Below are 13,671 nucleotides of genomic sequence, written 5' to 3' on the forward strand. Positions count from 1 at the left end.
CAGGTGTGCACCAGCATGCCTGGCTAACTTTTGTATTTTTAGTAGGGATGAGGTTTCACCATGTTGCCCAGGCAGGTCTTGATCTCCTGAGCTCAAATGATCTGCCTGCCTCAGCCTCCCAGAGTGCTGGGATTACAGGTGTGAGCCACCACATTCGCCCTTCAATGGTGTTTACAGGAGCTGTGTCTATATAAGTCATGTGGATAGATGAGAATCAAAAGGCCCGGCCTCCAGGTCACAGTGAATGGGAACATCTACCAAGTGATAAAGGGAGCCCAGAGGAACCCTACCTCAGATTGGGAGCCACATGGTGTGAGAGCCTGCAAATCTCATTTCTTATAGAATTGACCCTATACAGGGAGAGGTGACCCTCGTGGTTCTGGCTAGTTTTTCTGGGCAGAGACAGCAGAGAGATGAACCTGCTGGTCATTTTGCCACTGAGGTTTCAGAGTGGAAACCCCTTCTCTCAAATCCTGCATGAGGAACAAAAGTAATCATCCTGTTCTTCCTGGGCCAAGAAAATATCACTGAGTTGCCCAAAGCTTGTGTTTCACACATTTATTAATGACAGCCTAGGAAAAGAGCAAGAAGTGAAAACGTGGTGAATGCTTCCTGCTACTGGGAGCTGGAGATAGAGATGCGGGAGGGAGGAAACAGGAAGTTTGAATATGGGGGTCCATGCAGGATGACCGTCACACAGTTCAGAAACTGACGAGAAAACACTGAAACACTTTTTAGTGAAATAGAGTCTAGAATGAAGAAGCCAGAGGGAAATAAGTTAGTTGGAGATGCTTCTCTCACATTTTTGTCCTAAGCAGAGTGCCAGAAAGAAGAAACATTAATTTGGGTAGTTTCTCCGAGATGAGGACCATGTAGGGATTTCTTACACAAGATCAGGGAGCTTCTGGAAGTGTTGTCTGGCCTGAATTGGAAACAATGCTGTACTGAGTTCATTAACTTCGCCCAACTAAAGAGGACAACACACCTGCGTTGGTAAATAACCACCTTTTTAGTGTGTGCCTCAGTTTCTAATTTTTGCAGGGGCACTGCCTGGAAGATACTGAAGGAAAGAAGCTACAGAATGAAGGGGAAAGACCCAGATCTAAAGAGGTGCTCCTGGAGGAGAGGAAACACAAAACTTTTCTTTTCTTCCAGGTCCCAAGAAGGTGGCGTGGGCTGAATGGGATCCTCACAGACACGACCACCTCCTAATCCCTGAAAGCTGTGAATGGCATCTTATTTGGGGAAAGGGTCTAAAAGCCCTCACTGGTAGCCTTTGAAGAGTAAGGCAGGGGGAGATTAGACAGACACAAAGAAGTAGCCAGCAATGTGAAGATGGAGGCAGAACCTCCAAGGAATGCTGGAGTCACCAGAAGCTGGAAGAGACAAGGCAGGATTCTCCCCGAGAGCCTCTGGAGGGAATGTGGCCCTGCTCACACCTGGATTCTGGACTTTTGGCCTCCAGAACTGGGAGAGAATCACACTGATTTTGTTTAAAGCCACTAAGTTTATGGTAATTTATTACAGAAGCCACTGGAAACTAATACAGGTGGTCATGCGAAGAAATTGCCCGGTGGCAGAAGCAACTCTGAATCTTATGACTTTTCTTAAGTCCAGGACTGGGTCCATTTATCAGACCAGGAAGGTGATGGTATTTTCTGGTGCTTGATCTGTGCAGAGGACAGTGCCGAGCACACAGTGCATGCTCTGGATGGAGGTGCTTGCTGAAATCAGAAGCCAGTGGAAAGAGTTAAGTGCAACACTCCTAGGGATAAGGAAGCAGAAACATAAAACTGTAGATGGATATCCAGGGTCTCATCACGCCCCTTGTGAGTTGGAAATTGAAAATCAGAGAGTTAAATGGCAGAGGAGTTGATGAGACCCTGGTTCAAACCCTAGTTCCACCACTTAGTTGCTATGTGAACTCTTCTCTCCGATTTCAGTTTCCTTGTCTGTAAAACGGAAATTGTAAAACCTACGTCACAAGCTTGTTGGCGTAAACTTCATAGCACTTCACAGAGCCCTTGGTTCCCTGGCAGGGCTTGAGAAATGGCTATTGCTGTTATTGTCCAAGATTATAGGGCCGGTAAGAAAAGCCTGTCTGCCTTGGGAACTGTGATCCTTCTAGAGCCTGAGGCTGACTCATCATGCAGGGCTCAGACTATCTCTGAGAAGGTGCTCATTTCCACTGCCACACAACACTGGTTTGTACAGGAAATTACCTGCCATGTATAAACCCCTATTTTTCTGCATTCTCCTCTGGTCACAAGGGCTAGAAACCTGCAAACTACATTTCTCAGACTTCTCTGCTAGAGGGTTTCAGTTTAGATTCTGCCTACGGCATGAGAGCAGGAGGCAGGTAGAGGAATTCTCATTCCGGCTGCAGCCTGGGCAGCAACAGTCTAATGCCAGCTCCTGCAGAGGGGGTGGTGGCAGCAGTGTGATTCTCCAGGCCGTGGCTGATGATGACTGGCTTCTGAAGCAGCTAAGCAGGCAGCAGGGATGCAGAGTCCCATGAGCTCAGGGGCAAGTGACTTCACACAGGGATCAAACAGGTAAATTGTAGGCCTGATCTCCGGGCAGCAATACTACCCTCACTCTCATTTGTGTTCCCCCTTTCCTTATAACAACTTGGGAACTTCACTCCCTATATTCAATCCCTCCTTGCTTGAAATACCTAGAGAGACTTTTATTTTCTTGAATGAATCCATAACCAATACATCAGTCCTCTGCAAAGCACAGAGGCAATGGCATAGAGATTTTAGGGGCTCTAGAAGGTCATCTTCACCAGAAAATACAATCTTACATTCTTAATTAGAAATAAGCCTTAAAATGAAAATGTGCCGGGGATAGCTATCATATTTGCTCAGATACTTACAGGGGATCATTTGATGGTATCAGAGTCTGTCCTTAGAGTAGGTTGTCTGTGTCAAGGGGGAAGAGGGTACAGGGTGCTAAAAGCAACAGGGCAGGAGGAGGAAGCTGTAATGCGAAACAGTAAAAAGAGGAAGGCCCTCAGCTTGAGGAAAAAGTATCAGTAGAGAAAAGTGCAGGCCTGCCCAGGCAGCTCTAACTATAATTTAACTTTTCTTTATGTTTTAAATTTTTGTAAAATATACATAACACAGAATTTGTTATTTTCACCATTTTAAGTATATAGTTCAAGAGCGTTATGCACATTCATATTGTACAACCATCACCACCATCCATCCCCAAAACTTTAACATATTTCCAAACTGAAATTCTTCATCGTTTATATAGTAACTCCTCATTTTTCCTTCCCCCAGCCCCTGACAACCACCATTCCACTGTCTGTCTCTATGAATTTAATTAGTCTAGGAACATGATATTAGTGGAATCATACAATATTTGTCCTTTTGTGTCTGGCTTATTTCACTTAGCATAATGTCCTTCAGATTCATCCATACTGTAACGTGTGTCAGAATTTCATTCCTTTTTAAGGCTGCATAATACTCCATTGTATATTTATACCATATTTTGTCTCTCCATTCATTGATGGACAGTTGAATTGCTTCCATCTTTTGGGTTATTGTGAATAATGCCACTATTGAGACGGAGCAGGGACCTCTCTTTGGGCCCTGCCAGCCACTGCCTCCTCAACCCCAAGGATGGAAATAAAGGAAAATCTTGAGTTCCTTCAAGAGAAATTCCAGGGACCTAGCTAGCCTTGTGAAGGGAATGAGCAACTTGATGTGCACGAAGGTTAATAATAAAACAATAGCCACCCAAAAAGGTTAGAGCCACAAGCTGTTTGGTTCCTTATAGAAACTAACTATAGTATCTTGACATGTGTCCCTGAGTTGTTTTTCAGAAAGCCGGACCGCCAGAGGGAAAATGCTGAGCATGGTTGCATAGACCTCAGGTAAGAGGGCACTGAGGACTGAACTCTGAGTGCCATTTTTTTGTTCTAAATTTCTCCTTGGAGAGAACAGGCCTGGAGAGTCACGCCCACAGGCCAAACCTCAACATTCCTTTCTGCTGACCCAAAGTTTTAGACAAGGCTTTATTTGCTTAACCAATTGAAAGATCAAATAATCTCTGAATCTACCTATGACCTGTAAGCCCTCACATCAAGATAGCCTGCTTTCCTGGGCCAAACCAACATAGAACCATCATGTATTGATTTACAATTCTGCCTGTGACTTCTGCTTTTCTAAAATGTAGCCCTGTCTTTAAAAACCCTTCCTTGCAAGCTATGAGGGAGGTCAGGTCTTAAACATTTCCAATTCTTCCTGCATGGTGCCCTGCAAATGAATGCCCTCCTTCCTCTCGCTGCAAACCTCCATGTGGATGCTTGGCTCTACTGCCCCAGGCAGGCAGATCCAGGTTCTGTTTGGTAACACTATGATCATTAATGTACAATTATATTTTCAAGTCTCCGATTTCAATTCTTTTGGGTAGAAAAATTCTACATGAAAGTGGAATTGCTGAATCACATGGCAATTCTAGGTTTAATTGTTGAGGAACTATCATACTGCTTTCCACAGCACCTGTGCTATTTTACATTCCTGCCAGCAATGCACAAGGATTCCAATTTCTCCACATCCTCACCAACACGTGTTGTTTTCTGCTTTTTAAATAATAGCCATTCTAATGGGTGTGAAGTGGTATCTCATTGTAGTTTTGATTTGCATTTCCCTAATGATTGGTGACGTTGAACATCCTTTTATGTGCTTGTTGGCCATTTATATATCTTCTTGGGAGAATGTAACGACTTTTTACACGAATTAAAAAAAGAATAAAGAAATTTAAGTCTGTAAGAAGGGAAAAAAAGTGATTCCATTGGGGCCTCAGAAATTATGAAAAAAAAATTTGTAAAGAATGTGTGAGATCACATTCCTTACATAAATTGGGTAGGAACGAATGCAGATTGGGACCTCTCTGCCTAGTCAAATAAACTTATCAGAAGGCAGATTCCAATATAAACTCAAACAAGTAGTGAAATAAAATGCATTAAAGCACGTGAATTTCTATTAAACACTACATAAAACCCTATAAAAATAAAACTCTCCTTATCATTCAAATTGCAATTTTATGCCTCTGGGCTTCAAATGATGGGAAGTTGCAGTTCAGGCTCACGGGATAAGAAGGAGGGCAAATGTGATGAGCACAGCAAGTCAGTTAAAAAAATAAAAATAAAGAGAACTGCTTTCTGGCTTCTCTCTTTCACATCACACTGAAGGCCCACACAAGTGATACTTGGAACTGTGCAGGAGAGAAGACTCTTTGGTGGAAGTAAGGAGGAGGATCACCTGCTCACGTCTGCTAAGGGCATTTGCTTGAAATGGGTGTGTGGGAGGGAGTCTGTCTTCAAACCTAGACACAAAAGAGATTTTATTTGCTTTCATGATTTCTTTTCTTTCCCTTCTCATATTTTTACTCCAAAGTGTGTGCAAATTATTCAAGCATCTGGGACCTAATGCACCATCACTCACTGCAGCTTTTATTAAACTTTGTGCCATTCACAACAGAATAGCAGTGAAGTTAATTAATGGCCAAATTAGTTGGAAGTTATTTGGAGTCTATATTGCATCAAATTTCTATGTTTTTGGCAAGAAGAATAGAAAAAAAGAAAAAAAATTGCACCAATGATAAGCAACTAACAGAGTGGCTGACACATAACAGATGTTCCATATTATGAATGGATGGGTGAATGAATGAACAATTGAAATAATCTGAGTGACTGTTGATCAGAGCCTGAACTAAGCTGTGGCAAGGACCATGGGGAGAAGCAGAAATGCTGTAGACTTAGTTAGAAGGCAATACAACAGCCCCTGATGATGGACAGGAAGAGGAGAGTGAGCAAAGAGGAATTAATCTTAGCCCCCGCCATTTCTTCTCTAAATTATTACAATTGCTTCATGATTGCTCTCCTTGCATTCCACCTAGCTGCTGTCCACCAGACGATATAACTAGGAATCACCCTTAATTCCTCCTTGTGCACTCTCCTCTTCCCATCCATTATCAGGGGGTGTTATATTGCCTTCTAAGTCTACACTGTTTCTGCTCCTCACCATGCTCCTTGCCAGAGCTTTCTGTTGGCCCTGAACAACCGTCACTGAATTATTTCAATGGCCTCCTCACTGTCTTCTTTTCTGACATTCTCTCTACATCTAATACATATGCTAAAATTTCTATTTTTGTTTTTTTATTTTTATTTTATTTTATTTTAAGACAGGATCTCACTCTATCACCCAGACTGGAGTGCAGTGGCACAATCTCGGCTCACCACAACCTCCACCTCCTCGGCTCAAGTGATTCTCCTGCCTCAGCCTCCCGAGTAGTTGGGATTACAGGCGCGCACCACCATGCCTGGCTAATTTTTGCATTTTTAGTAAAGACGGGGGTTTCACCATGTTGGCCAGGCTGGTCTCAAACTCCTGACTTCAAATAATCCACCCACCTTGGCCTCCCAAAGTTCTGGAATTACAGGCGTGAGCCACTGTGCCTGGCCTACACACGCTAAAATTTCAATACGGCGGCCTTCCTTTACAAATTGAATGACATCAGGAATATCATTTCTGGAAGCCTATGTAACAGAAACAATAAGCATGACTGCGTGAAGAATATATGTCTAATGATGCTCATTGCATCATAATTTGTAGCTTAAGAATTGGAAACAAACCAAATGTCTACCTATGAGAGAATGGTTAAACTACCTATGAATGGAATATTATGTAACTACGGCAAAGAATTAGGTAGGTCTATATGAATTAACATGGAAAGATATCGGTGTCATCTTTAAAAAGAAACTTTGCAGACAGAGCAAAATGGCATTTCATATAAAATGTACAGATAAATTTTGCAAGAAAGATTTAACACAGGAGGCCTGACTGCTATCCTCTGAAAGGTTCTTGGCTGGCATCTGGGAACTTGGAATTTAGGAGAGTTCCTGCCATTACCAACTGGTAAGAGCGGCTCACTGCAACCAAACTGTTTATAGGAACCATGTGGTTTGTGCTGAACATCTGCTTTCCTGTGGCAGAGTCTGAAATTTTGATATATACCAGTTAGCAGAGGCCTGTGTGACCAGCCCCCAGTAAAATGATGGACATTGAGTTTCTAAGGAGCTTCCCTAGTAGACATTTCACACATGTCACAACTCCTTGCCTGGGGAATTAAACATGTTCTATGCGAATCCACTGGGCAAGGACCCTTGGAAGCTTGTGCCTGGTTTCTCCCAGCCTTTGCCCCACCACCTTTTCCCTTTGTTGATCTCACTCTATATCATTTCACTGTAATAAATCTTACCAGGAGTAAAACTATATGCTAAGTCCTTGAGTCCTTCTAGCATATCAGAGAACCTGGCAGTGATCTTGGGGACCCCCAAAACATGAACACATGGCTTTATTTATACATATGCATAGGAAAACGTCTGGAACCGTTGAGGATGTTTAATTCTCAGTAGAGGGTTGAAATGCCCACTTTACCTCTTACTATATAATGTTTTTAAAACTATGGGAATTTGACTGATTTTGAGTTTTGTGTGTCTTCAGTGATTTACCATGATGTCATGATTGCTCACATGTGTGTCCCTACATCAAGATGTGTCTCTTGGTCCTGTCTCAGTTTTTGGAACAGCTCCAGTGACTGGCACTGGGCCTAGCACATGGTAGATGATAGAAATGATGGTACTAATTGAATTTGAAAGAAAAGCAAGTAGATGGACATAGAAATAATTTAGAAATAACCTCAAAGACAGTATTGACATGTAGCATCTCCTTTCTTTTGATGTTTCAGCTTTTCAAGACCTTTGATTTTCCAGCTAATTTCAAGCCTTTCCAGTTTTTATGCCCATTTGGAAGAGGGAAAAGGTAAAAATAAAGAACGAAAGAAGAGGTGAGAGATAGATGAAGCTAGAAGAATAATTACAATTTAAACTTCCCCTCTCTTCAGCCCAACCAGAGGCAAGCTGCTGGTCCTTTCATTCGACATAGTTTATCCTAAAGAGGACCGCATGCCTTCCTCCTCAAACTACTCTCTGGTGGCAGCATGACTGCTGTATCAAAGGAGGACATTGTCTGTGTGGTAGGTAGGGTATGAAACAAATGTGGAAAACTGTTCCATTTTCTTCCTTTTGAATGTACAGTTCTGTAAGACTGATTACTTACATGGTTAACTATAGGGTACCATTAGGTAAATATAAATGAAGTCAAGTGATTATTCATTGCCTCAGGTTATAATTGAGACTGTTAGTTTTAAGAATTTCAGCTGGTACATAAAAGGAAACCATCATAGATTCAAATTCTGGTGCCAGATTCTGAAGACTTAGAGTATAGATTTTGAGGAAATATGCAGAAATACTCAACTAATGAGTGGGACGATGGGTCCAAGACACTTTGAGTTTTAAACTCTGTCTTAACTTGGAGTCTATAATTCAAGCTGGCATTGAGCCAGCATTTTCTAAATTTCTTCTTGCTTAATCATAGATTAACCATATATAATATAGACAGTTACAAATTGAGATGGCACAGAATTCTTTACTTCGCATATGTGTATGAATTTTGTATTTCCATGTTGCAGCCAATCTGTGAAATATTCTAACTTGAAAATGAATACATTCAAGTGGTCAGGCTGGCCTTACCCAGGTTCTAAGAATAATTTAGAGGCATCCAAAACCATAATTTAAAAACCATTAAATTCCTACTGCTGCCATGGGCTTCCAGCCATAGCCTTGAATAGGTTTTTATCCTTGTGAAAGATCAGAACCTGTTTTGCATGCTGAAGCTTTGTAAAAAGGTGAATCCATCTACTCCAGTTATAGAAAGTCAGAATTTGCTTGACATTTTCATTACTAATAGCCATTTTTCAAAATAAATTCACACTTCAGTTAGTTCTTGTTGGTCATAAATGGTTGTCAGAACTTGCCCAGGGTTCATCTAGATATTCCCTTGAGATATTTTTATTATCAAGTGGACCTATTTCTTCTATGTGCCATAATATGTAAACCACATGTGGCCAAATACAACATCTTTAAAAAGGAGTGTGGGGGAGGAGAGGAGTTACCTGTGCAGATTTATGGGCAGTTTTCCTCTGTCTTTTACACAGGTTTAACTGATTAATGAGAAACAAAAGCTTAAAGTCAAATACCTGGATTTAGAATTCAATGCAACGCAATGGAGCAATTATTTGAATAAAGCCCAGTAGGCAGCGAGTCATGTCTGTACTTTGGGGAGGATCATTGCAGGCAGAGCAAACAGTGCAGAGGCCCTGTGGTTGACATGTAATGAGCTAGAGAAGAGCAGCAGAAGAGGAGTTCAGAGAGGTTCCAGAGGGCCAGATCTTACAGGGCCTTGTAGCCATTGTTCATTGCAAAGACTTTGACTTTACTCCACCAACTGGGAAAGCCATTGATGGGAGGGTTTTAAACAGAGGAGTGGCATGATCTGATTTAATTTTGGCAGCATCAATTTACTGCATTGATTAGACCACAGAGCAGCAAACGTGGAGCAAGAAGGGAGATGCTGGAAGCTGTTGAAAGAGAAGATAGTGTTTTGGACCAGGTTGGAAGCAGTGGAGGTGGTGAGAAATGGTCAGACTCTGGATGTGATTTGAAGGGCCAACCCTGAGGTTTTGCTGGCCTGTGGAATGTAGGGTGGGAGAGGAGTGAAGGGTAATGCCAAGGTTTTTCATCATGAGCAACTGGAAGAATGCAGCTGATGTGCTGAGTTTTATCTAATTTCTTCTTTCAGTAAACTTCTCAGCTATTAGTTTTCTGGGAGTCATGAAGATACAGCCTCAGTGAACCAATATGCAGGCAGGGTCTTTCTCAGTCACAGGGCAATTTCAAAAGTGTGCCATGGCACGTGTATACCTACGTAACAAACCTGCACATTCTGCACATGTACCCCAGAACTTAAAGTATTTAAAAAAAAAGTGTCCCTGGGGTCTGGCCCTGGGCACGTCTAAGCTGCAATCAATATGAGCCTGGGCAAATTTGTGCACCCAAGGCACAGGGTGAGGGGGGCAAAGGCTGGGGTGTGGGGCCCTAGGAGTCTCTCTGAGGAACTGAAGCATTTCCCAGAAGAGAACTTTCCCCACGGGAAAAGAGAATAAGAGTCACCAGACTGATGACTACTTAGTCATTAGTAACAGAAGGGGTGGGGAACTTGCTGAGTCGGCACAGGCAGCTCCTGGCCCCCGGGTTTGTCCCCAGCCCAGAGCTCCACTGACTTCTGTCTGGGTCCCAGGCAGAAAGAATGATGTGAATAACACCTGAAAGAGAGCAGTGTTCTTTAAAATCTCTATAGGGCCCCCACCCTGAGCAGAACCTAGCCATGGCACTGCGTGGGAGTCCCAGTGCCTGTACTTCATCCTCTCCCGCCACGCTACTGGGGGCTTCCAGGTGTGCACAGAGAAGGACAGGGCTGGGGAGAAGAAAAACAGGTTGGACAGAGTTCCTTTGTAAGGAAATGCAGGACAGTTGCTGGAAACTCCCAGAAATGCCTGGTGGGAACCACGCCTGCAGCAGGGACTGTGTAGGTCTCCCATTAAACAGTGGCTTCCAGAGAACCTGTCATCCCATCAGACCTTGGAATAGGATTGGCAGCCCATGCCCAGCTGGGACAGCCCCAAGTATGGCCAGGGTGACAAGTGCTATATGCTAAATTTGGGACAAAAACAATAGTGGAGATCCACATCAAGGGTGTGAGACTTCAAAGGGTTAAAACATTGAGATGGGAATTTTTCAACTTTTTTTTTAAGTTTAACTCTGTTCAATTTTTTTTTTTTTTTTAATGGAGTCTCGCTCTGTCACCAGGCTGGAGTGCAGTGGCACGATCTCAGCTCACTGCAACCTTCACCTCCCAGGTTCAAGCAATTCTCCTGCCTCAGCCTCCCGAGTAGCTGGAACTACAGATGTGTGCCACCACACCCAGCTAATTTTTTGTATTTTTAGTAGAGACGGGGTTCACCATGTTGGTCAGGATGGTCTTGATCTCCTGACCTTGTGATCCACCTGCCTCGGCCTCCAAAAGTGCTGGAATTACAGGCATGAGCCACCGTGCCTGGCCCACTCTATTAGAATTTTTAAAAAATTGTTTACCCCTTGAGTGAGAATTAAGTTGCAAAGTGAGAGCAACTATCATGTCAGGAGGAGAGGAGTAGGAGGGTGGTCTCAGAGGACTTTTTTGCCTGGACTTGAAGCACACATAGTCTCTGCTCTGGTCCTAGCAGCCACTGAGCACAGTGACCCTTAGGATGCATGGCATTGATGTTACGCATAAAGGCAGGTGTGGAAATTTAGTGGGCAGGGCTCCTGCTCCCTCTAACCTCCAAAATGCTTCTGCCAGCTTTTAGGATCCTTACATAATTTCCATGGAGTATAGTGGTTTCCTTCCAAAAATAGGAAAGAGGTGTAGGGGTCTAAGATGGTACTGGAACTCATCGGTGTAGAGGTGTGATAATAGATATTGGAATGATGAGTGAAAGGGATAGGTATCACACACAAATTGGGCCTGGACAGTCTTAATCCCAGCTTCACTCCCCGAAGTCTGTAGATCTTAGGCCAGTTATTCAACCCAGTACAGTGGAGTTCCACCTTGACCGTACATGAAACACACCTGGGGAAACTTTAAAAATCCCAGTGCCTGAACCTCATCTCAGCTCAACCAAATCAGAATATGTGGGAGTGGGATCAGGGATCAGTATGTTTCTAAAGCTCTCCAGGTGTTGCCAATTTGCAGCCCCCGTTAGGAGCTGTATTTATTCTTAGACTCTACCCGCATGCAAATAAAACAGCCTCTATGGGGCAGGCCTGGGAGTCCACATTTTAAAAAACTCCTTGGGTGATTATGATGTAGAGTGAGGGCTGACAGTCATAGACTCTCATTAGTAATGAGACAGCCATATCTAACTCATTAGGTTGTTGTCAGAATTAAATGAAGTCATACATGTAATGCATTAAGCGTAGTGCTTGGTTCTCAATAAGCATTTAAGAATGGTATTTTGAAAAATTATCATTATTGTTGCTATTGTAAGATATCACAAGGAAAGAAAAGGATGCATGGAAGTAGATTGGAGGTCATGAACACAAACTTAGAGTCATTCTAGGGTGCCCAAATCTAACTCCACCAACTTCTGTGTTAGGCTGAGTGTGGCGCCTGTGGGACCCCAGAGTCCCTGTCTTGGTGGTTTGCCTAAAATCATCTCAGTCCCTATTCTGCCACCCTCTGTGGCCTGGCTCAGGAAGAGGAGGTCAGGGTGGGGAGCAGGTGGCCTAGGGTCCAGCACAGGGATGGGAAGTCTGAAAAGAGAAAGCCAACCAGACTATTCATTATTTGGCTTTGCAAATCTACCTCTACACTGGCCGCTGGGCACTGCAGTGGAATTAAATTACAGAAGACAGTTCATTTGCAAAAGGCTGAAGTGCCTGTGACAAGCAGGCCCTGCTGAGTGCTATAAAGTGACTCTTGAATGGGATTTATAAAAGGACAAGAGAACCGAGGTCACCTGGGAGATGATGGGTCTGTGGGGACCTCTTTCCTCCCCAAGGGAAAGGCAAAATCACAGCTCTGGATTTCGTTTCCTTGTCCCTCTTGAAACTCGGCATGCTGCTTTTCTAAATCTGTTTCCTTCTTGAAATTGGACAGGGCTGCCCCCTACCACCTATTTTGTTTGGACAACATATATAACCTCTCTGGACCTCAGGTAGCTCAACTAAAAACTGGACTCATCATAAATACTTGGAAGTTTACATTCTGAACAAGAAATTCATTCAATGATTGAATTAAATTCAGTGAAATGAGAGCGCGTATGTCATGTAACACCCATCCCATGATGAAAACTCCCGAAGCGCTATCCTTCTGCTGGAGCTGGACTTTTCTTCTACAGAATAGTCTCTTGTTTTGACATCAGAAGGGATCTTCAGTGGGGAGCAAGGGAAGTGCAGTTCGCTTGATTAAAAGCTGCTCATAGGGAAGGAATTGGTTCGTCCTGCTCTGTCTGGTGGCTCCCTGTAAACAAAGCCTTTCTACAATGAAGACACCATGTTGGTCTCAAGAACTGAGTTCAATAAGGACATGGCTGAAATTGCAGTAAGGGGAGACAAAAGCTGCTGCCGTCTGAAAGGCCCATCAGACCCCATCCACCCCAACCCTGTATGCCCAGGAAGACGTTCCTTTAATAACTGCTCACTAGGCGATTACTAGGAATTAATTCAGTAGAGAAGATAATCAATAGATGGCCCACTGAGTGTGGTCCATTAAAGCAGAACTGCTCTTCTCTTCAGGTGTGATAAATAGTGCATTTAAAGTATTCAATACTATAATAAAGGTTGTAATTAAGTGAGGCAACTTGGCATCTTAATAACTGCATGATTGAAAAGATTTAAACTTCAGACCCAGACACAGAGTAACATTCATAATCCCTCGAATGGGTTTTCTTTCTAGAAGAGAGAAATTAATGTCTGACTCTTCTCCCGAGAAGCTGACAGGGCAGATCTGTCCCCAGATCTTTACAGAGTTAAAAGTAAGAGGTGACTCTGAGTGCCTGCCACTGAGTCTTTTGTTCTCGTGTTTCCTTGCTAGCTTAATTATTACCGTATTCCTAGTGGAAAGAAGGCAGGAGCAGGAGCAAAAAGAGAGGCCTGGGGGAATGCAGTTCAGGGAGCTGGTAGCCCCAGCAGTATGGAAATCACTTAGCCAATATAAA

Source organism: Pongo abelii, chromosome 2 (genome assembly GCF_028885655.2).
Source record: "Pongo abelii isolate AG06213 chromosome 2, NHGRI_mPonAbe1-v2.0_pri, whole genome shotgun sequence".
Classification (NCBI taxonomy): domain Eukaryota; kingdom Metazoa; phylum Chordata; class Mammalia; order Primates; family Hominidae; genus Pongo; species Pongo abelii.